General features: G+C 43.3%; 1 protein-coding gene across 7 annotated transcripts in view; it reads right to left on the bottom strand.

The window, feature by feature from the left end:
• Positions 1-22,388, bottom strand: part of PATJ (PATJ crumbs cell polarity complex component) — a 426,007-nt gene that overhangs the window by 63,154 nt on the left and 340,465 nt on the right. The gene's annotated exons all lie outside the window — the stretch shown is intronic.

Genomic DNA, 22,388 nt, shown 5'->3' with positions numbered 1-22,388 from the left:
TGAGGTCAGGAGTTTGAGACCAGCCTGACCAACATGGTGAACCCCATCTCAACTAAAAACACAAAAATTAGCTGAGCATGATGGTGTGCGCCTGTAGTCCCAGCTACTCGGAGGCTGAGGCAGGAGAATCACATGAACCTGGGAGGCAGAGTTTGCAGTGAGCCGAGACTGTGCCACTGCACTCCAGCCTGGGTGACAGAGCGAGACTCTATCTCAGAAAAAAAAAAAAAAAAAAAAAAGCAACTACTGTCTTAATATCTCCATTCCTAAGAGAGTATTTATTTTTAAACATGGATAATGTACTCACATGGTACCATACTCAAAATAGTATTCACTGATAAGTCTCTCTCTAGCACTTGTTCCTCAGCCACCTAATTTCTCTATCTAGAAACAAACGGTATTAAGTTTTTTGTGTATTTTTGTAGAGCTTTTCCATATATCTATATTTGAAGTATAAGCTACCAAGTGCTTGAGGGTTATGCTTTCTTTTATCTGCTACCTCCTTTGTTTCATGAAATTCTACAAGTGCCACCTCTTCTATGACATCTTCCCTAACTCTCTGCCCTGATGAAGTTGATTGATCCTTCGTGTGAGTCACCATAAGAAGTTCATTAGTACACTGAACTTATCACAGCATCACGAATGTCTGTTCAGGGCTCTATGCCTCGTGCCACCTCCCATCCTTGATGGAAGCCTTCAGGACAGAGGCTGCTTCCAACTCATCTTTGTATTCTGGTGCCAAGTCTACAGTAGGCACTCAATAAATGTTGATTAAATGATTGTCAAGAAACTGGTTGGAGACAGATAAAGAGGTTACAATGACTCAGAAAGGGGAGGCTGGAAAAGCTAGTGTGTCACAATCTTACTCCAACAAAAATGAATTGTATGGTTTGAATATACCCTCCAAAATTCACATTGAAATTTAATTGCCATTGTGACATTATTAAGAGGTGAGACCTTTAAGGTGTGATTGGGTAATGAAGGCTCTGCCCTCAAGGATGGATTAATGCTGCTATCTTGGGAGTGAGTTCCTAATAAAAAGAGTTTAGCCCCCTCCCTCTCTGCCTCATGTGCTCACTTGCCCTTCAACTTCTGTTACAGGATGATGCAGCATGAAGGCCCTCACCAGATGCTGGCTCCATGCTCTTGGACTTCCCAGCCTCCAGAACTGTGAACCAAATACAATTCTTTTTTTTATATAAATTACCCAGTCTCAGATATTCTGTGATAGCAGCAGAAAATGAAGTAAGACACCAAGCTTCTGGTGGTAAAATATTAGTGACACACAACCAAAATACCCATCACAAATGGATTTTAAATCCACTGAAGTTTCCAGAGGATTTACTTTAGCTTAGAGAGCAATTTAAGAGAGCCAAGTATGAGGGACTTAATTATCACTGAGCCCCACAAAAATCCCAAACTCCTCCAAGGGGATTTAAACTCTGAATTGTTGGAAAAGAATTTCACAACATGCAATAGTATATGCTTAGACAGAGTCAATGTCACCAGACACTTCAGCTCATCAATCACCATTTTTATTGTTCAAGCTGCCAACAGGTAGATAAAGTAACTCATAAACACCCCAATCATTTAGCAAAAGGCAATCTTATTGTCACGATAGACTCATAACACTTAAAGAAGCCAGGTGTTAGAAAAATTAAGTAAGGGTCTCCTGTGGGCTGAAGGATATCAATAAGTACCCTTTTGTGGGTGAACTATTTTAGTAGATGAGATTTCACATTTCTAGATATTTAGTAGATTGTTTTAAGAAGCATTTTAAGGCCGGGCGCGGTGGCTCAAGCCTGTAATCCCAGCACTTTGGGAGGCCGAGGCGGGTGGATCACGAGGTCAGGAGATCGAGACCATCCTGGCTAACATGGTGAAACCCCGTCTCTACTAAAAATACAAAAAAAAAAAAACTAGCCGGGCGTGGTGGCGGGCGCCTGTAGTCCCAGCTACTCGGAGGCTGAGGCGGGAGAATGGTGTGAACCCGGGAGGTGGAGCTTGCAGTGAGCCGAGATCGCGCCACTGCACTCCAGCCCGGGCGACAGAGCGAGACTCCGTCTCAAAAAAAAAAAAAAAAAAAAAAAAAGAAGCATTTTAGGACAAAACTTTGACAAAGAATCATATGTAGATACTATTATAAAGAACTACGAATATATGGCTTAATTATACTGCTTGCAGGCATGTTTTACTTAATTTGATCACTCTGGAATTAAACTCAATCTTTGCCATACTCATAAAAGTCCCTACCTGCACTCACTACACACACACACAAAAAATTCCTAAGGGACATTTTAACTACAGAAAAGTTTCACATTAAATCTCACATTGAGGTGAAAAACATATTTACCAGTGATCTAGAAAGAGTGTTATGTCTTATTACCCTGCATTAGGGGAAACGTCCCTCCTAACAAGAAAAATCCACAGGGACCAAAGGAAAAAAAAAATGTTGAAGATATAGTATATAATAAAATAGTCATAAGTTTTCCTTTGAAAGAAACTATGGTTTGGATCTGTGTCCTTAGAGGAAGGATGTAGCTTTTAAACACCATTTAATAGTTTTCTCCTCTATGGCTGTCTCTGTTCAGAAATCATAAAGACAGCCACGTCTTCTACACAGTAGATGACTTTCTCAATTGGAAAGCTGTAAACCAATGAGGATTGATAATATGGTGGAGGTGGCAAAATCCTCAATCCAGTGCTGTGCAGACCAAAACTACATCCAAATCTACACTGAAAAACACATGGTTATGCATTAAGTTACTGATTTGTGATGTCTACTACAGTTACAGAGTTTAAAAAGAAAGGGTTAGGTTAAAATTTCTAAAGTATATTTCACTTTGAGTAAAGTTGATAGACCCCAAACTATATTTATATATAAAAAAGGATTCAGTTAACAGAGTAGAATTTTAAAAAAGAAAAAAAAGATGAATGTTTTAGAACACAATTCTTTTCCATCCTAAAGCCTTTGTGACCAAATGCTTTAAAAATTTAAAAGAGCTTCCCTATTATATTCAACTAGAATGTGATTTAAAAAAAAAAGTGCAGTAGTCTGCAAAAGAAAAGACTCAGGACTAGGGGGTCAGAGGAGTTAAATTTTCTGACAGCTCTGCAGGCAACCAACTGGATCAATTTGTTCATGACACTCCCTGATATTACCAGTAAAGCACAGAGTTGAACTACATGCCTTTTTTTTTTTTTTTTTTTTTTTTTTTTGAGACACAGTCTCTCTCCATTACCCAGACTGGAGTGCAATGGTGCAATCCTGGCTCACTGAAACTTCCACCTCCTGGGTTCAAGTGATTCTCATGTCTCAGCCTCCTCAGTGGCTGGGATTACAGGCGTGCGCCACCACACCCAGCTAATTTTTGTATTTTTAGTAGAGATGGGGTTTCGCCATGTTGGCCAGGCTGGCCTCAAACTTCTGACCTCAAGTGATCTGCCCCACCTCTGCCTCCCAAAGTGCTGGGATTACAGGGGTGAGCCACTGCACCTGGCCTGAACTACATGACTTCTAAAGTCATTCCAGTTCTAAAATTCTAGGCCTCTATGAACCCAAATGTTGTGTAGAGTGAAGCAGAGAAAGTCATCGTTTTATACAGATATTTAGGTCCTGCCTAAGAATAAAACTTTCTTCTAAATGGTAGGTCAGAAGAATCCTAACTTCCATAGGTTGAACAAGATATGAAAGCTATGGAGGCTGGAGTCAGACTCTGTTTTAGTTACCTTTGGCTGCAAAACTTAGTGGCTTAAAACAACTATATATTTGCTTACAATTCTATGGGTTTGCAGTTTGGGCTGGGCTCAGCTGTGCAGTTCTTCTGCTTTACATTATGTCGCTTGGGTTCTGAAGTGAGTTTGCAGTCAGGTTAACCCAGGCTGGTTGTGTCCTGGATGGCTTTACTGTCATGTCTGGGGCCTTAGCTGGAATGGCTGGGCCTCTGTCCTTCCACATGGTCTCTCCACATACTGCTTCATCCTCCAGGAGGTCAGTCCAGACTTCTTCACAGGGTGGCAGTGTTTCAGGAGAGCAAGAGCTAAAATTGCAAGGCCTCTTGAGACCAAGGCTTAAAAGTCAGACAGTGCTACTTTTGTCACTATTGGTCAGATTGGATTCAAGGAATCCGGAAAGAGCTGCATAAAATGTCTAGTCTTTTTTTTTCTTTTTTTAAAATTTGAGACAGCATATATAGCCAGTTTCAATGTACCACAGATTCTATCAAGGTTGCCAGAGGAATTTTCCAGCCTGCAAACAGTGGAAGCCAGCGATGTATGGCTGGGAAGAGTACCGGCTATGGCCAGCTAAACCTGTGTTCAGATTTTAGCTCTGCCACTTATCATAGATTTATGATACTTCCATTAAGTTATTTAACCTCTCTGAGCCAGTGTTTCTGCCTCTGCAAAATTGAACTAATAAATCCCCTCTTTTAGATTTTCAGGATGAGATGGGGTTATATGCCAAGTAAAGTGTCAGCTAAATCACAGGTACTGAGTAATTGCTCATGAGAGCTCCTAACATAGATACTAAGTTTGAAGGGGTGTATCTAGTATATAAAACATCGATGTCAGAGTGATCAAAATTCATGACTCTAAGGATGAGTGACACCAGTCTTGGTCCATTTTTTTCATTTCTGACTTTTCTGTTATTATGGTGGTCCCAAAATACAACTGAAATATAATCTTTCAAGAAAGATTATACTACAAGGATATTTTAGATTATTTTTCCCAAGTCACAGACTACTCAGGATTAAGCTCAAAGGACCATGTGAATACCAACAAGCTCTAAGCCAGACTGCAGGAGTCTCATTCCCAGACATTTTGATTTTTCTTGGTCAAGTACAATCCTCATTGATCATGGATTCCGTATCTGTGAATCCATCTACTCCCTAAAATTTATTTGTAACCCCCAAATCAATGCTCTCAGCACTTTTGCTGTCATTCTGAAATGTGCAGAGTTGTAGAAAATTTGAGTCTTCTGATTTCCTTTTTCCCAGCTGGAGTTGAAAAAGGTGTTAGTTTCCCTTCGTGCTTCAGTTCCCATACTTCTTGCTTTATGTTGCTTTGCTTGCCAGCTCCATAGTTGAACGGGTAAAGAAGAACCCTTTTCATGGTCTATTTAGTGTCTTTTTTTTTTTTTTTTAATTTTTGTGCTTTTTCTGTTTAAAATGGCACCCAAGCATAGTGCTGGGGTTCTGTCCAGTGTTCCTAAGTACAAGAAGACGAGGATGTGCTTCATTGAGAAAGTATGTGTGTTAGATAAGTTGTGTTCAGGCATGAGTTTTAGTGCTGCTGGTCATGCGTTCAATGTTAATGAATCAACACTATATATTAAATAAGGTGTCTTTAAGCAGAAACACACATAAAGCAAGGTGATGTATTGATGAGTTACTGAAAATGTTGACTAGAAGCTTGGTAGAACCTGCCTCTGTATTTCCCCTAGCAGCAATGGTTCACCCTTCACTAATCAGTGTTTGCCTTGACTTTATAAAATACAACTCCTGAGAACAATGAGAATCGACTATAATTCCTACTGTTTCTTTTCCCTGGTGATACTTTACAATAAAACTGGGAGCACAATGTGAAAGACAGAAATGCAGACAAATGCTTTCTCAAATAGAGATGACAGGACTCATGCTGACAAACGCAGCTCTCTATTGTCCTTGCCACAAAGAGGCAGGGGTTGATGAACCCAAGGATGGGAAACTTTAAAATGCATTTCCTCTATGCTGTGACACATATTTTTATGCCTATATGTCAATGCATTTTGTGGATCTATATTTTTTGAACCAATTACAAAAGTAAAATGCACAGATGATTCAAGATGAGTTGGAAAGTTACTTATCTTCTTCACCTTTGGACCATGAACTTTTCTCTTCTTTGCTATAAAGAGTTATTTGGTATCACCTCATTGATTCATTAGAAGCAAAAGATTAAGCACTACTTAATTTCAGCATCTCACAAGAGCATATAGGACCTGAGGCAGAATGTAGTCAATCAATATTGTACTTAAAGATAATTTTTTTTCTTATTTTTAACAGTCTTACAATTTGGATGAGTCTAACACTCAAGCATACATTTAATGTACTGCCTTCCCACCATGAGTCACAATAAAAGATTATTGCCTTCAAAGATACACAGTGTTTGCTGAGTTGATGTTGTTTTGCCTGCCAGTTCCATAGGTTGAACAGATAATTGTTTCTGTTCAGAAAACCTGAGAGACTATAGCTGTACAAGGGAAGTCAGCAAGGGTCAAAGGAACTTACTGATCATACTTGAAATCATAGTTTTAAAAAATCTGGATACTCTATTCAGCTCACAAATAATAAATTCGTTTACTGCACAGATTTTCCCCAAAATCTCACAACACAGTCAGACTTCAGTTGACCCTTACAAAACTCTGCTATAAAATAAACACAGAGCTGGTCCATATATCCTAATATGCATTTACAAAATCCCTCAAGAAGGAAGAAAATGGATCATAATGTTCAGTACCTACTGTTTTGAAATATTTGAAACATTCTCAGCTAATAAACTATAGAAAACATAAGTGAGCATTATAACAGCAATAAATAATGGCGGCTCTTTTGACATAAAAAAGATTAAATACTCAGTTACACTGGAAGAAATAATACTAATCTCTCTCTCTGTGTGTGTGTGTGTGTGTGTGTGTGTGTGTGTGTGTGTGTTGAGACAGAATCTAGGTTAGGTTCAGTGGTTCATGCCTATAATCCCAGCACTTTGGTAGACTGAGGCAGGAGGATTGCTTGAGCCCAGGAGTTTGAGACCAGCCTGAGCAACAGAGTAAGACCCCATCTATATAATTATTTTAAAACATAAAAATAAAAAAAAGGGAAACAGAGTCTTAGTTTGTCACCTATGCTGGAGTGCAGTGGCAGCACCATAGCTCACTGTAGCTTTGAGGTCCCATACTTAGACAATCCTCTTGCCTAGCCTCTTGAGTAGCTGGGACCAGAGGGGACACACCACCACACCTGGATAATTTTTTAATTTTTTGTAGAGACAGGGTTACTATGTTGCCCAAACTGGTCTTGAAGTCTGGGCCTCAACTGATCATCCTGCCTTGGCCTCCCAAAGTGCTGGGATTACAGGCACAAGCCACTGTGCCTGGCTGTGTGTGTGTGTTTTTAATGCAATGGACTATACAAGCAATCCTAAAACCCAGACTCAGGGACTGCTAACTATCACATATATTTACAGGTAACTAATATGTGAAATAAAATCACAGCAATACATGGCTAATATAAGAACTGCTATAAATATATTAAAATGGTTTACATTTCAAGACTGAACAAGTTTTCTCTTCTTAAGCTCAAAAAAGAAATGGTTTTATATTTATTTAAAATGGAATTCCCTTACCCAAGTCTTCATTTAACAAAAAGTTGATACTTATCAATATGAACATAATTTTTCATACAGAAATATAGACTTATTTTAAGGAAATGGTATAAGATTTGCATTATATTTTATAAGTCCCCACAGTTCCATTTGGTTCTTATTTATTAAATTTGACTTAGCTTACATAATATTTTTGCTTATATCCATATTCTTTAAGACCAGAAATGTCCAAATCTGGAAATTCAAAGGTACTACTCATTAACATTCTTTCACTGTGATTCATAGACTTTTTGCAAACTCTGCTTTGATTTTAAAATAAAACTAAGGTAATAAGATGTTTTGTATAAAAATATATGACTTAAGCAATAACAATAAAAGGAGCTTGGCTTTGGTGGATCACACGCCAAAGCAAACCACACTCCTCATGAAATAGACTGTACAAAGTTCATGTCAAGGGGAATAACAAAATAAAACACTTAATCAAATATAAAATAGCTTTCTATTCTGCTTATTTCAAAAACATCCAGTGGTTTAAGTTGCTGTAGTCCTACATTTAAATTATCAAAAGCAGTACCAGAATGCAACATGATGAGGGGTTAAGTGAGGTCACTTCAGAACAACATATGGTTATAGCTAAAGAAGAGGTATTCTTTATTCCAATTTCTAGATAGATGAATTTTGCCACATAGTACCCAAATGGGAGACAGTACGTCTACCACGATACTTCTTGCTAATGTATCTGCCCTATAGAACTTTTGTTTAATAAGAATGAATTAAATTGGGATTAAATCAGGTGATTGAAAAAAATGTGGATTTGAAATTTGGAGAGAAATGACAAGATTCTAACTTTTGGCCGGGTACAGTGGGTCATAATTGTAATCCCAGCACTTTGGGAGGCTGAGGTGGGTGGATTGCCTGAGCTCAGGAGTTTGAGACCAGCCTGGGTAACATGGTGAAACCCCATCTCTACTAAAAATACAACAAATTAGCTGGGCGTGGTGGCGCACATCTGTAGTCCCAGCTACTCAGAAGACTGAGGCAGGAGAAGCGCTTGAACTCGGGAGGCGGAGGCTGTAGATGAGCCAAGATTGTACCACTGTACTCCTGCCTGGGTGACAGAGTGAGACTTGGCTCCAAAATAAATAAATAAATAAATAAAAGTCGTTTTCTTGTCAGGCACAGTGGCTCACGCCTGTAATCCCAGCACTTTGGGAGGCCAAGGCGGGCGAATCACCTGAGGTCAGGAGTTCAAGACCAGCCTGGCCAACATGGCAAAACCCCATCTCTACTAAAAATACAAAAATTAGCTGGGCATGGTGGTGGGCACCTGTAACCCCAGCTATGTGGGAAGCTGAGGCAGGAGAATTGCTTGAACCTGGGAGGTGGAGGTTGCAGTGAGCTGAGATTGCACCATTGAACTCTAGCCTGGACGACAAGAGTGGGACTCCGTCTCAAAAAAAAAAAAAAAAATTCCAACTCTGACATTCGCAGGACTTTTTATCATTAAGAATATCTAAATCTAAAAAGAGAATAGTGCTTGAATCACATTTATTTTATTTTTTAACAGACAAGGTCTTGCTCTGTTCAGGCTGGAATGCAGTGGCACAATAATAGTTCACTGCAGCCTTGACCTCCCGGGGCCAAGCCATCCTCTTGTCTCAGCCTCCCAGGTAGCTGGGACTACAGGCACACGCCACCATGCTCAGCTAATTAAAAAAAATTTTTTTTTGAAGAGACAGGGGTCTTGTCATGTTGCCCAGGCTGGTCTAGAACTCCTGGCCTCAAGCAATCCTCCCATCTCAGCCTCCCAAAAGTCTGGGATTACAGGTGTGAGCCACTGCACCTGGCCTTGAATCACTTCATTTCTTCTTCTTTTTTTTTTTTTTTTTGAGACAGAGTCTCTGTCGCCTAGGCTGGAGTGCAGTGGTGCGATCTCAGCTCACTGCAACCTCCACCTCCTGTGTTCAAGTGGTTATCCTGCCTCAGCCTCCCAAGTGTCTGAGACTACAGGCACGTGCCACCATGCTCGGCTAATTTTTGTATTTTTAGTAGAGACAGGGTTTTGCCATGTTGGCCAGGCTGGTTTCAAACTCCTGACCTCTGGTGATCCACCCACTTGGGCCTCCCAAAGTTCTGGGATTACAGGCATGAGCCACCGTGCCCGGCCTATTTTATTTTTAAAAATAATAAGAGATGGGGTCTCACTGTGTTGCCCAGGCTGGTCTCAAACTCCTGGGCTCAAGTGATCCACATGCCTCAGCCTCCCAAAGAGCTGGGATTACGGGTGTGAGCCACCGTGCCTGGCCAAATCACTTTTTTAAAGTTCGATGTTGAAAAACAAATACGCAGTTGTCTAGAAACAAAGCCATATTTCACTGTGCGGGTAATATACCAAAGACACACAGACAAAGAAAGTTAAGGATCTACTTTAATACAAATGTTTATAATTAATAATAACTGAACTCAGTTTACATAGGGACTGGGCAAATTTTTTTACATAGGGACTGGGCAAAATCTTTATATTCATTACCTTAATTCACATGACAATCTTAAGAGGTAGATTTTTGTTATCACCACAGTGGAACAAATGAAGAAGCAGATTTAACTTAGAAAGGCTGTCATTTGTCCAGGGTCCCACAGTAAAAGATCTAAGATTCTAATGCCAAAGAACCAGCATCATTACTCTGCTATGGTGCCTTTTAGGTTTGGTAGAACACCTTATTTATAGCCTGGGATCTCTGGCAATTGTATCAGGGAAGGAAAATGCGTAGAAAGAGGGTCCTAGAGACCTCATTCTCATTCATATCCTGGGATTCATAGCCTGGGATCTCTGGCAATGGATCTCAGGGAAGGAAAATGCCTAGAAAGAGGGTCCTAGAGATCGCATTCTCATTCTTTCTCTGCTTCATTTGTTCAATTCCAAAAACAGTTCAAGTCTACCAATAATCCAAGATAAAGGATTTAGTTCTTAAGTTTTTCTTCTCTATAATTCCCAAGCCTGATAATAACCCCAATGAATGAGTCTGGAGAGCTATCTTTTACTTCTAAGGATATTGCTGATAAAACTTCTAGTCAATAAGTATACATTTCTGAGAAGCAGACATTGAAGGACATCAGGGAGCAGTTTAAGGAATATGATGCAAACATCAAAAAAGGTAAGAGGCCTTGGTCTTTCATTTGACAGAGTAGGATGAGTTCTCTAAGCTGTAGGATTTCATGCAAATTCAACACTCTGACAAGACCAGAGGGGTGGAGGGAGATAGAAGACAGGATGAAAGGATGGATTGATGGATAGAAGGAAATAAAAATTGTGAATTAATATACTAGCTCTGATATCCAATGTGCCTTATCTGGCTTCCTGGCTTATAAGAAACATAACAAATAGCTTATATTAATTAAATCTAGAAAGTGGGTGCCACGGCTCTACTCTTTTCTGGTTTCCAGAGGAAGCGCCTATTTTAAGAGTCATTAGTATGACTTTTCATTGGTTTATCTCCTATATTAGACGATAATCACTAAAAGTCAATAACGATGACTGAGGATGTGTGAGCTCTCTGAGGACAGGGTTGTCTCACTCAATTTTGTATACTTAGCACTAAGCCAAGTGCAGCCGTTGAGCAAACATATGCAACCTATCACAGAAGAGCCACATCCATCAAAGGCAAGCCTGGGAGCAACATCACAAGATTAAAACAACAGGCAGAAGTCTGTCATTGAGGATTGGGTCCAGGTGTGCTTATAAACCTTCCCCAGAGGTTCACCCTCATCATTACCTCGGCATTTTAAAAGGTCGATTTAAACACAATGGGATGTTAAGTGAGATCTCCCTCTGTGATCTCAGAAACCATCTGTCTTGGCTTTAGAGAAACTATTTATAGCAGAGAGGACTGATGTGGTGTCAAGACCAGGTCCCAGAGACTTAATACCTCTAAAGACAGCAAAAATATCTCTTGGACACACAACAAAGAAGACACAGAAATCTTAATTGGGAGGGTTGGAGCAGATGTTAAGGGTCACCAGAACTCAGGACGTCCTCTTTCCCCATGCCAGAGCTGGAGTCAGGATGCATCACCTAACCAAATGTGCAAAGGTTCTTCTGTACTGAGTCTCAATGTTTTCCACCATTTCCCTTTGATATGCTCTCATCTTTGCTAACTTTCTGCTAGATGGATGCCATCCCAAGACCTGATTGGAAAATGTAACCTACAATATCAGTTAGGTTGCACATTCCATGTCAACATTTGGAAGGAGAATAAAAGGAAAAATTAAAGATTTGCATTGTGGTAAATAATAGCTTTATTTGTTAAAGTGCTTTCCAACCCCTGCTGTTCAGCCTCACTGAAATGACAGACAGGCCTATATATTTCTCCTGAGTCTAACTTATGGCTTTTGATGAGGTACCTGAGGTTAGGAAATAAAAGCTGTGTCCCATTCCTCATTTTTAAGTGGTGCTTATTCTTCCAAGGACAATGGGATTTACAGTCTCAAAAGGCAGAACTATATATTACGAACCTCAAGAAGCTCTAGATTTTTTTTTTTTTTTTGGCTGCCTCATGGTGGCAGGGAAAGGAGAGTACAGTATTTAGCAAACAGCCTCACATCCAGGTTGCAGGAAGTGATGGAATTCAATGGAAACCCTCAAGCTATCAGCCAGCAGCACAAATGAATGCAATATTGAAGACCCAAGAGCAGCACCGACACATCTTGTTCAGGTATGCCAACCAACCCAGGTAAAACAAAGTCAGATTAACAGCAGCAAAAGCAAAACCATTCAGCTAGGCTGGACGTACTGATCAAACTCTTCCGATTTACTACAGGAAATCTATTCCCATATAAAAAGCAATGTAAAGACTTATATTTACAAAAATAATCAGAAGGTTACTTTTCTGTTACGAGGGAATTCACTACAGAATTTAAACTGTAATTTCCCAGGATTATTGTTTTTAATATTCAGGAACACCTCCTCGGGAAAGTGTGGAAACAGGCCTGGGGAAGGAGCCATCACCCAATGTTCAGGGTCAACCAGTAGTTTCTGAATACTAGGGGCCTTGGTTTGAGGAGATATATATATATATATATATATATATATATATATATATATATATATATATATATATATATTCCACTGTTTATAAGATGTCTGATCCTCACCATAGCTCAACAAGTCAGGAATATTAAGGTCATTTTGCATATGTGAAAACAGAGAGTTGGAGAAGGTATGTGCCATGGGCAGTTGCTCACTGTGTGCTAAGCATCCTATGAAGGTCATCTCTTTGATCATCCTAGTAAGTCTACAAGGTATTATTATCTCGGTAAATACAGCACAGAATAGACTGAGAGGTTAAGAAATCTGCCCCAGCTAGTGAAACTAGGCCGCATAAAACTTAGAAACTAGGCCTCATAAAAAAAGAACTTAAAAAAATTAACACCAGGTGGCTCTGGATAGGGTCCTACCCTGCCTCGATAGGGTCCCACCCTGATAGGGTCCCACCCTGCCAATTCCGGGAAACAACCTCATGGGGTCCCACCCTGCCAATTCCGGGGATCTCACCCTGCCTCGAAGTTCCCGGAATCAACAACTCCAGGAAAAAAACCTCATAAGGTCCTGCTCTAACCAATTAGAACAAGACACCTTGCTCAGGCCATAGACAGACCCAATTACCACGCGCCTAAAGCTTTGTTTGAATTTCGCGCCCTAAGCTGTGTTTGAACTTGTGTTTGCCTATATAAACAGCCTGTAACAAGCAGTCGGGGTCCCAGGGCCAACTTAGAGCTTGGGACCCTAGCGCACTAGTAATAAATAACTCTCTGCTGTAAATCTCGTGTCGGTGATCCTTCACGGCGACCCCTGCCCAGGAGGGAATTGACAGTTCGGTTCCAACATTTGGTGCACTGGCCGGGAAGTGGGGTCGTCCGAGGACCCCCGACCCATCCGGCGGAGACCCATCTGGCCCGGGCCACGGACTGCTGACTGAACGGACCTACCAGGTACTTTCGTTTTGTTCTGTCTGTCTTGCTGGCTAACTCTGAACTCTGGGGAGTACTCCTTCTGAATTAAGTGGGGAAGGGGGACAGACGTGTCCGGCACCTTCCCACTTACGCCCCGGGGGACGCCCTGGCAGTAGTCTGGGAGAAGGCTGACAACTCAGTCAGCCTCCTTAAATCTGTAGGCAGGTCGCCCCTGCCGTCTGAGTATTTTATGATCTTGTGGCGCCACTCTCTGGCCGCGCGGCTTCTCCTTACTTGTCTGGTCTTTGTTTTTGTTACTTTCGTTTTGTCCTTGTTATACGTGGACGAAATAAGACAGACGTTGACGACTCCTTTGTCTCTGACCCTGACTCACTTCCCTGACGTTCGGGCTCGAGCCCACAACCTCTCCATAGAAGTCCGTAAGGGACGATGGCGAAAATTCTGCTCGTCCGAGTGGCCTACCCTCCATGTTGGGTGGCCCCGGGACGGAACATTTGACCTCCCAATTATCTTACAGGTTAAAGCAACAGTGATAAATCCTGGGCCACACGGACACCCAGACCAGGTGGCCTACATAATTACTTGGGAGGATCTGGTCCGAAACCCTCCCTCTTGGGTGAAACCCTTCCTCCATTCCCCTTCCCCACCCCAGTCTACCCTTCTTGCCTTAAAAGCCCCCCCAAAAAAAAATCGGAAACTGGACCCGCATAAGCCAGTCCTCCCAGATGAACCCCAGAAGGATCTCCTCCTTCTTGACCCCGTGCCTCCTCCACCTCAAAACCCCCTTCTGAGACCTCCACCTTACGCTTCACCCTTGCCCCCTGTCTTGTCCCCAGCTCTTTCCTCTACCGCCTCGGCCCCTACCCTTTCTCCAACTTCTCCCTCGGCCCCTCCCTCCACCCCGTCTCCTTCGCCAGCCCCGCCCAAACTCACCCCTTGGACACCGCCACCGACACCTCCTCGTCTCCGCTTGCGGCGGACTGAGGACCCAGATGGCCCTTCCACTTGGCAATCCTCCCTTTTTCCCCTCCGTACCATCAATCGCACGGTCCAGTACTGGCCCTTCTCTGCCTCTGACCTCTACAACTAGAAACCCCATAACCCTTCCTTTTCCCAAGACCCCCAGGCCCTAACCTCGTTAATAAAATCCATTCTCCTCACTCACCAGCCCACTTGGGATGATTGCCAGCAACTCTTGCAGGTCCTCCTAACCACTGAAGAAAGGCAGCAAGTCCTCCTGGAGGCCCGGAAAAATGTGCCAGGACCAGAAGGCCTCCCAACCCAACTTCCCAATAAAATAAACGAGGGATTTCCCCTCACCCGCCCAGACTAGGACTATAAAACGGCACCAGGTAAGGAGAGTCTCCAAATCTATCGCCAGGCTCTGTTGACGGGTCTCAAAGGGGCAGGAAAGCGCCCCACAAATTTGGCCAAGGTAAGGACCATAACTCAGGAAAGGGATAAAAGCCCGGCAGCCTTCATGGAAAGGCTTCTGGAAGGGTTCCAAATGTATACCCCATTAGACCCAGAGGCCCTAGAACATAAGGCTACCGTAGCTATGGCATTCATAGACCAAGCTGCATTAGATATCAAAGGAAAACTCCAAAGACTAGATAGAATCCAAACCTATGGATTACAGGAATTGGTTAAGGAGGCAGAAAAAGTGTATAATAAGAGAGAAACCCCTGAGGAAAGGGAAGCCAGGTTAGCGAAGGAACAGATGGAGCGAGAGAATCGTAAGGACCGAGTGAGGGATAAGCATTTAACAAAAATCCTGGCGGCAGTTGTAAGAGAAAAAGGACCAGGGAGAGAAGGAGAGAAGCGGAGGCGGCCGGCTGGCCCCCGTGTCTTCGCATCATGGCAGCCACCGCTATGCTGGTCAAGGACTCTGCTAAGTTAACCCTTGGGCAGCCACTAACTATTATTACCCCACATGCTCTAGAGGCCATAGTGCGGCAGCCCCCGGACCAGTGGATAACCAACGCACGCCTAACCCACTACCAGGCCCTCCTACTGGACACGGACCGCATCCAGTTTGGCCCTCCGGTCACCCTAAACCCTGCTACGCTGCTGCCGGTACCAGAAGACCAACCAAGCCCACACGATTGTCGGCAAGTACTGGCTGAGACCCATGGAACACGGGAAGACCTTAAAGACCAAGAACTCCCAGACGCGGATCACACCTGGTACACAGACGGCAGCAGTTACCTTGACTCAGGTACCCGGAGGGCGGGAGCGGCGGTAGTAGATGGCCACACCACCATTTAAGCACAATCACTACCTCCTGGCACGTCTGCACAGAAGGCTGAGTTAATAGCACTAACCAAGGCCCTAGAGCTGTCCAAGGGAAAGAAAGCTAACATTTATACTGATAGCCGGTATGCCTTTGCAACGGCTCATACTCATGGAAGTATCTATAAAAAAAGAGGTCTCCTAACCTCAGAGGGAAAGGAAATCAAGAACAAAGTTAAAATAATTGCCTTATTAAAAGCCCTTTTTCTTCCTCAAGAAGTGGCTATAATTCACTGCCCCGGGCATCAAAAAGGACAAGATCCAGTCGCAGTAAAAAACAGACAAGCCGACCAAGTGGCCAGGCAAGCCGCCATGGCGGAAGTACTAACCCTAGCCACAGAACCTGACGAAACCAGCCACATAACTATTAAACATACTTAAACCCCGGGAGACCAGGAAGAAGCAAAAGCCATAGGGGCTATAGAGAACAAAGACACTAAAAACTGAGAAAAAGGAGGAAAAATAGTCCTTCCCCAAAAGGAGGCCCTGGCAATGATCCAGCAGATGCATGCCTGGACACACTTGAGTAGTCGAAAAGCTAAAATTACTGATTAAAAAAACTGACTTTCTAATCCCAAAGGCAAGTACCCTCGTAGAACAAGTGACATCTGCCTGTAAGGTCTGTCAGCAGGTAAACGCTGGGGCTACCCGAGTGCCAGAAAGAAAACGAACTCGTGGTAATCGCCCAGGAGTCTATTGGGAAATAGACTTCACTGAAGTAAAACCTCACTATGCTGGATATAAGTACTTACTAGTGTTTATAGATATCTTTTCAGGATGGGTAGAAGCCTACCCCACCCGGCAAGAAACGGCACACATAGTAGCCAAGAAAATTCTGGAAAAAATCTTTCCTAGATTCAGACTTCCCAAGGTAATTGGGTCAGATAACGGGCCGGCCTCCGTTTCTCAGGTAAGTCAGGGGCTCGCCAGGATATTGGGGATTAATTGAAAATTACATTGTGCCTATAGACCCCAGAGCTCAGGACAGGTAAAAAGAATAAATAAAACAATAAAAGAGACCCTTACTAAATTGACCTTAGAGACTGGTTTAAAAGATTGGAGACGCCTCCTATCCTTAGCTCTGTTAAGGGCCCAAAATACGCCTAACCGTTTTAGGCTCACTCCATATAAAATCCTCTACGGAGGACCTCCCCCTTTGTCAACCTTGCTTAACTCCTTCTCCCCCTCCGATCCTAAAACTGACCTACAGGCTCGGCTAAAAGGACTCCAAGCAGTACAGGCCCAAATCTGGGCCCCCTTGGCAGAACTGTACCAACCAGGACATCCACAGACCAGTCACCCCTTCCAGGTGGGAGACTCTGTCTACGTTAGACGGCACCACACTCAAGGACTAGAGCCTCGGTGGAAAGGACCCTACATTGTTCTCCTGACCACGCCCACAGCCATAAAGGTTGACGGAATCTCCACTTAGATCCACGCATCCCACGCCAAGGCTGCTCCAGAGACGTCCGGACCAACACCACTTAAGACATGGAAACTCCGACGCTCCGCGGACCCACTCAAGATAAGACTCTCTCATATCTAACTCCTTACTTATTGTTTGCCCTTCTTCCCTGCGCCGTCTCTAGTGTAGTTTTTGACGCTAACCCCCACCGGCCATTTAGCCTGACCTGACAGATAATTAATTTTAATAATCAAGAGGTCTTAAATAAGACCTCCGAGAATACTCCTATAAAAACTTGGTTTCCAGACCTCTATTTCAACCTAAAAAAAAAAAAAAAAAAATAGCAGGAAAAATAAAAAACACAGGCCCCCGGTTTACTGGTCCCACAGGAGTCCTATTAAGGACTCCTCAGGATGGACAAAAATGGAAAGAACAGGCTAGAAAGGTGTCCATCAGCCGGAACAGGTTTTATGCCTGTCCCGGATTCAGGACAGGACAAATAAAAAAAACTTGTGAAAATCTGACTCACTTGTATTGCAAAAGCTGGTCCTGTGTGACTACTACTAATAAAAAATAAAAATAGGCCACAAAACCTTGGTATATAACCATGTCCTTTGTCCAGCCCTGTACCACAACCCGATATTCGGAAAATTGCAACCTGGTTCACATCAAGTTTGAAAATGCGGCAAAATCTGATAACAGATAGATAACAACAAAGTTAATATAGGGTCTCTATTTATACCAGCACAACCCGCCTAAAATTCCCCTCCAAATCAGACTATTAGTCAATCCAGACACTGCCCCTGTTACAGTAAGGCCAAACCAGGTTTTACTAAAAACTAGGAAGCCCCCGGTTTCCATATCGGAGAAGCCCCAACTAAAAGCTCCTCAAAGCACCTCCCCGCCCTTAATCTCCCTCACCCTCGCCGACATGTTAAGAATTAAGGTAGCGGCTAAAGTTAAGACCGGGACAGCAGCCCTAGTGCATGGTAACCATCATCTGCAACAACTTAAAGTAGCCATAGATAAAGACCTTAGAGCCACAGAACAATCTATCACAAAACTTGAAGAGTCCTTGACTTCTCTGTCTGAAGTTGTATTACAAAACCGACAAGGACTAGAAATTGTCTTTCTGAAAAAGGGCGGGCTCTGTGCAGCCCTGAAAGAGCAATGTTGTTTTTATGCAGATCATTCAGGAATAGTTAAAGATTCTATGGCAAAACTAAGAAAAAGATTAGACAAGAAAAAAAAAGAGAGAAAATCTCAACAAAGTTAGTTTAAAAATTGGTACAACCAATCCCCTTGACTTAACACCCTAATCTCCACCATCTTAAGACCCCTCATCCTACTCACGCTCATCCTGACTTTCGGGCCATGCATACTCAACCGCTTACTCACCCTTATTAAAAATAGATTAAACATAGTACATGCTATGGTTCTGACCCAACAATACCAGACCCTCAGGACTGAAGAAGAGGCTCAAGATTGAGCCTCTGACACAAAAAGAGGAGGGAATGAAACTAGGCCGCATAAAACTTAGAAACTAGGCCTCATAAAAAAAGAACTTAAAAAAATTAACACCAGGTGGCTCTGGATAGGGTCCTACCCTGCCTCGATAGGGTCCCACCCTGATAGGGTCCCACCCTGCCAATTCCGGGAAACAACCTCATGGGGTCCCACCCTGCCAATTCCGGGGGTCCCACCCTGCCTCGAAGTTCCCGGAATCAACAACTCCAGGAAAAAAACCTCATAAGGTCCTGCTCTAACCAATTAGAACAAGACACCTTACTCAGGCCATAGACAGACCCAATTACCACGCGCCTAAAGCTTTGTTTGAATTTCGCGCCCTAAGCTGTGTTTGAACTTGTGTTTGCCTATATAAACAGCCTGTAACAAGCAGTCGGGGTCCCAGGGCCAACTTAGAGCTTGGGACCCTAGCGCACTAGTAATAAATAACTCTCTGCTGTAAATCTCGTGTCGGTGATCCTTCGCGGCGACCCCTGCCCAGGAGGGAATCGACAGTTCGGTTCCAACACTAGTAAATGGTAGAGAGGGAATATGACTGAGAGCTAAAAGAGAGGAATGGTCAGCATCACCTCTGAGTTTGGCTGAGGACCGATCATGAAACCCAGGGAAGACTTCATCGGGAGGAGTGGCTTAGAGGAGGCAGAGAAGCTTGATGGGAGCGGGAGGAGGGCAGAAGACAGCAAATTCAGGGAAGCAGGGCAAAGTCCGAGATGCTGGAGTGCACATGTAGGTTTGGGGAACGATGGTCTGGTCTGGTCCTACGTTGATGGTATGTGAGAGCTTCTACATAAAGTGGGAGCTAGCTGGGTGGCTGGTGCTAGTCAAAGTGTTTCTGTGAACTGCTGAGAGACCAGATGACATAAAATTACAAAGAATTATTAAAAATACTAATAGAAGATATAGCACAGACCAAATTCCTGTATGTATGAAGCCGCACAGCAGCTCCCGCTTGCAAAGGCAAGAGGAGAATTCAAGGACATTTCAAATTATCATGAACTCCAGAGAAAAATTTTACCAGTACTTTTATCAAGCTGAAGGAGACAAAATTCTTTCAGGTTCAGGTGAAGTGGTTCACTAGCAGGGTGGGGCTCAAAGCCAGGATTTTCTAGACTGGGCCCAAAGGTAGGAAAGGGAAGGACCATGACCAGCAAACTTGTAAAAGGCATTAATGATCGGGACAGGAGGCAGAGAAATTCTAGGCAGACAGGGGCAGATCCCCGGCAAAACCCCACCTTTGAGCCTAGAAGCCTGAAACCCTTGGTCCAAAGTGATAACATCAATCCCTGTTTGTGTGCTCTCTCCTGATTGGCTCTTTCTGAATAATATCTTTTTACCAACCGAATGTTGCCTTTCCCAAAACTACCTACGGCCCGCCCGCCCCACATCCTGTGCCTACAAAGACCTCAGAGACTCACTTGGTAGACGAGAGAAGTGGCTTGACTGAGGAGAAGCAACTTCACTTTAGAGGGACGACTGGGCTTTGGAGGAGAGACGGCTTAACTTTAGAGAACAGCCGGCTGGACTTCCGGGAAGACTCCGCCAGTGCCGTCCCTTCTCCAGCTCCCCTCTCCACTGACAGCCACTTCCATTGCTACATAAAATTCCTCTTCTCCACTATCCTTCAAGTGTCTGTGCAACCTAATTCTTTTTGAACGCCGGACAAGAGCTTGGGACTCACCCAGTGTGGGTACCCAAAAAAGGCTGTCACACTGGCCCTTTGCCCTCGCTGGCGGGGAGCAGCTGCCCCATGCAACAGGCAAGGGGCCCACTGAACTGATAACGCACCGCTGTCCAGGTACGGCGGAGCTGAGCATTGTAACATACTCTCTGGGGCTTCAGGGGTCACAGGCACCTCCACCTGGTCCGGCCGAGGGGACCCCACAGAGCCTGCTCCTGCCAGCGCCCAAAGCGGTCAGCTGGATCCCGCACTGGCTCTCACATGCGCTCCCTCCCACAACAGGCTGAGTGCGGCGGTCCAAGTAAACGGAGTACCCCTGTTGCAAGTCTGAAGGGGTCAAGAGAAAACTCCTGCATCATCAAGACCCTAGTTTCAATCGCCTATGCTGTTCTCGAGTTTCCTAGTGCTTTAGGGGACTAATGTTTATTACACAAAAGTAGAATAGGATCCCCCCACCCCCGATAGTACCACCACAAAAATGTTAGATTACTGCCCTATGTGGAAAAAAAATAGTTTTATAGACCCTGATATATTTGTGTTATCTGGCATGTACAATTTATTGCTTACTAAATAAAATGGGCAAAAGAAATACCAAAATATTCGTTTAAAACATATTCATTAACAAGAGTGATTGTCTCTACGGAGAGGCCCTGGTGTTTTAGGAAGGATTGGTAGTGAAGCGCAGAGCTAGGGCAAAAAGGTAGGGGGGAGATTTATTTTTCACTTTTTTCCTTTTATGGCAACTTAACTTTGTGTAAGATGCAGGTATTAAATACACACACACACAATTTTCCTTTTGTGTCAATTTAACTTTGTATAATATGCAGGTATTAAACACACACACACACAGACACACATGCATTGATTAATCACATCTTGAGTAAATCAAAACCCAGGAAAAGTTTTCATTTTAATCGCGCTACTGAGTAGAGATAAACAAAAGGTACTGAATAATGAAAAATCAATCATCCTGGCTAGGCATAGTGGCTCATGCCTCTCATTGCAGCATTCTGGGAAGCTAAGGTAGGAGGATCGCTTGAGCCAAGGAGTTCAAAACCAGCTTGGGCAGCATAGCAAGACCCCATCTCTATTTATTTAAAAAAATAAAATTAAAAAAAAAAATCAATAATGCCAGGAAACAGTAACATTCTAGACCAACTTCTAAAAAAAAAAAAATCATGAGTAGATATGAAAATGGTCAGTGTAAAATGAATCCTAAATTGCTGGGCTGGAATAATTCATGTATCTCATTTTTTTTTTTTTTTTTTTTTTTTTTTTTTTTTTTATTAAAAACAGAGACAGGGCCTTGCTCCGTTGCTCAGGCTGGAGTACAGTGGCATAATCATAGCTCATTGCAGCCTGAAACACCTGGGCTCAAGTGATCCTCCTTCCTCAGCCTCTTGAGTAGCTGGAAATACAGGTGTGTGCCACCACGCCTTGCTAATTAAAAAAAATAGTTATCTGTAGAGATGAGGCCTTGCCATGTTGCCCAGGCTGTCTCAAACTCCCGGCCTCAAGCTATCCATCTGCCTTCGTTACCATGCCGGCCTGATGTATACTTTTTATCTATCATTCCATTAAATAATGATGACAAGAATAACAATAGTTCCTACTTACTGAACATTTACTATGTGGGAGGCATCCCCTTAAATACAGGTGCATGCCACACCACTCAGCTAATTTTTGTGTGTGTTTGTGAGAGATGGAATCTTGCTCTGTTGCCCAGGCTGGAGTGCAGTAGCATGATCTCAGCTCACTGCAGCCTCCACTTCCTGGGTTCAAGTGATTTTCCTGCCTCAGACTCCAGAATGGCTGGGACTATAGGTGTGTGCCACCATGCCCAGCTAATTTTTGTATTTTTAGTAGAGACAGGGTTTCACCATGTTGGCCAAGCTGGTCTTGAACTCCTTACCTCAAGTAATCTGCCTGCCTCAGCCTCCCAAAGTGCTAGGATTACAGGCGTGAGCCACGGCACTCGGCCCACCCAGATAATTTTTGTACTTTTTGTAGAGATGGGGTTTCGCCATGTTGCCCAGGCTGGTCTCGAACACCTGGGTTTAAGTGATCCACTTGCCTTGGCCTCCCAAAGTGCTAGGATTACAAATGTGAGCCACTGCGCCCAGCACTGATGAAAATTAAACACTGAGAAAAACTTGA

This window comes from Macaca thibetana, chromosome 1 (assembly GCF_024542745.1).
Source record: "Macaca thibetana thibetana isolate TM-01 chromosome 1, ASM2454274v1, whole genome shotgun sequence".
In the NCBI taxonomy this organism is placed as follows: domain Eukaryota; kingdom Metazoa; phylum Chordata; class Mammalia; order Primates; family Cercopithecidae; genus Macaca; species Macaca thibetana.
This window is presented reverse-complemented; position numbering and strand designations above follow the sequence as displayed.